The sequence below is a fragment of the Rutidosis leptorrhynchoides genome, chromosome 1, assembly GCF_046630445.1.
Source record: "Rutidosis leptorrhynchoides isolate AG116_Rl617_1_P2 chromosome 1, CSIRO_AGI_Rlap_v1, whole genome shotgun sequence".
Taxonomy (NCBI): domain Eukaryota; kingdom Viridiplantae; phylum Streptophyta; class Magnoliopsida; order Asterales; family Asteraceae; genus Rutidosis; species Rutidosis leptorrhynchoides.
The window spans coordinates 2,160,017-2,163,053 of NC_092333.1; the positions used below are offsets into that span (position 1 = coordinate 2,160,017).

A 3,037-nucleotide genomic window follows, 5' to 3' on the forward strand; every position below is an offset into this window, starting at 1 on the left:
GGGTAGAGATCCCCGGTGCTATCACATCGGAGAAGCAGACGACGCATCAGATAATCATTCACAGAAAAACCAAAAGGATCAAATTTGACAGAAACTAGATTATCACGGGTAAATTGACGAACAGATATGAGGTTTTTTACAATGTTAGGGGTTACAAGTACATTATTTAAATGTAATGGTCGGTGGACATTGGGTAACAAGCTATGGCCGGTGTTAGTAACGGGAATGGTGTTCTCGTTACCAACGGCTACTGATGAATATTTGCAATTATTAAAAACAGTACTAAGATTATTAATACATGAGGTAAGATGTGAAGACGCACCCGTATCCATGTGCCACCCATCCTGAGTCACTGTACTGAATACACTAGGAAGAATAGTCTCCTGAGTCTGTGTTTGTGGATCGACCGAAAAGGACCCAAAAGAAGCGGGTTGGGCTGTGTAAAAGCATTGAGCCTGCTGTTGAACCTGCTCTTGAGCTTGCGTAATTTTTAACTGGTCAATAATTTTTTGATTGGTTTCAATGATGTTCCAGAGTATAGCATTGGATGAAGCATACACCATGATGAAAAAAAAAATCGATATATGGAAGCGTAACCTGCTTATTTTGATACTAATAATTTTGATGATGACTTTAAACAAGCAAACCACAAGCTAATTGATATTTTGTTGTAGGTGTCTGCTGAATCGAGAAAAGCAAGTGAGAATATTTATTTGACACACCATGTGTTGTGTTGTCAATTAAATAATTGATGTGCAATACATGTGTCGCTTGGAAACAATTAGGGTGATTGAAGAATTTAGACAAATAATATCGATACGTAAAAAAAAAGGTCTGTAGGAAATTGAAAGAAGAAAATAATAATAATATGTGAAAAAATTAATTGCTATCAAATGATGAAATTGGACGGTGAACCTTTTTGATTACCAGTGGCACCACTACTCACGATGATCGACGGCTTGTGAGAAAGAACAAATAGGGTATTTTTAGGTTAATTCTCTGACACCATGTTGTGTTATATATGTTGGAATGCAATATTATGCATTGTTTATTGAGTTCCCATCATTACAGAATACAATACAATCATATATAAGACATAACCCTAACATAATAACATGGGCTCAGCCCAAATACAAGAACATATGGCCTAATAATGTTGGGCTAACATTCACTGCCAGCACACATGATAACAAAAAAAAAAAAATGGTTTGCAGTTATCCATATTAAATAAATAAATGAAAAGATTCAACCACCAACGCAATACAGATAACAAAGCAAAAGCATTCATTACATGTTCAAGGTTGGTTTTCCTACCAAAACCCCCTTAACATTACACGGATACTTTGTTCGTTTTATAATACTCTACTAGGTAGAGTATGGGTACCAAGTTTTACTCAAAAGCCCATGCATTCTCCCTGCGTACTTCTTCTTCCTCTTCAGGGGTGAAGTCATTCTTGATGTTGAAAGTCTTGCGAATCTCTTCAGGAGTCTTTCCCTTGATCATGTCAGCCACCATTTGACAGGTCAAATCCAATAAGCTCTTAATGTTCAAATAGTTTGCAGCCTGAGATAAACAACAAATCACTTATGTACCAGATAATAAACAAATGTAACACCTATAATACCATTCTAGCACGCTCAATAAACATGACCAGTGTTTCAGACCATATCAATAGCCGATTAAAAGTTCCAACCACAAATTATAAACATGTTTTAATGATTAAAAAACAGCTTAAACGACTTGTACATGTAAGTAATATCATCGATTTCTCTCAGCCTATAAAGCAAGACAGTGTAAAGAAAGTCCATTGCAAGTTAGTCTGAAAACAGCCACTAAACACGTTAACACGAGTAAAACAATATGACCAAGTATAACATCTGACTGTCTTTCTCTGAGTCACATTACAATCTTTTTTTCAAAAACAAACTTGAACACTATCTCCCATATTACGTGTTGTTATAATCAATTATTTGAATTTGAATTTGATTGATATTTGATTTGATTATGATTACTAAAAGTGACATGACCACCTTCAACGACCACAAAACACCCTGATTACTGCATCTTTGATACTTTATTTTGGTTACTGCATCTTTGATACTTTATTTTGGTTCTTTGATTTCTGTATGATAATCCACAAAAAACATCAAGTATCTAAGCATTGTTGTTTAAATCCAAATGACACGCATCTAAGCAGCAAAAAGATTAAGATATTATGTGTGGGAGTTTGAAGATGAATACATAACACAAATGAACAATTATCAAAACAATTAATTATAATCAAACGTCATACCAGAAGTAGTGTTCAAATTTTCCTCCACTAGTAGCTGTAAATAATCTGTAATACTACTTCATATAGTGTTCTACTGCGATTCTTTCTTTCTAAACATAATTATACAGTAATAAATTATTATTATTATAAATTATTAAATACGGAGTAATAAATTAAATTTAGATAAAATAAAAACAGTATATAGTAAATAAATATAATACTATCAAAGAGAAAAGAGATCGAACCAAAATAAGATCAAAAAGAGTTCCTTGATCAACTTTAACAAAATCAGCATCGAAGGATTTGAGATCTTCCTCGGCTGTTTTATCGTCGTTCTTGAGTGATTCAACATGTTTTTTTACAGTACTCGATAACTTTTGATAAGATCTTGCTTGTAACATTAGGAATGGGAATGCTAGTATCAGCGCAATCGTCTTCAATCATATGCTTGATTGTTTGTGACTCTAACGCCACCGATTCTTCAACCTCAAAGGTTTCTCCATCGGAAACTTTGGAGAACAATAATTTTGGATGATGATGATGACATGGTGATTGTGGTGGCAAGATCGGGCGGAATTTGGGGAATATAATATCTGATAACCCTAGTTATTGAAGGGAACTGAATTACGAACCTTTGGGATTGTGAAAATTGATTACTAATATATATTGCTCCACAATGTTGTAAAACTCCCTGATTCTCCCGAATAGGGGTGGTCAGTATTTGGTTTGAAACCGTGGAACCCGAAAACCAAACCGAAACCAAA

General features: G+C 34.3%; 1 pseudogene; it reads right to left on the reverse strand.

Moving 5' to 3' along the window:
* Window positions 1-1,390: 1,390 nt before the first annotated feature.
* On the reverse strand, window positions 1,391-2,820 carry LOC139855335 (SKP1-like protein 1B; annotated as a pseudogene).
* Window positions 2,821-3,037: the final 217 nt, after the last annotated feature.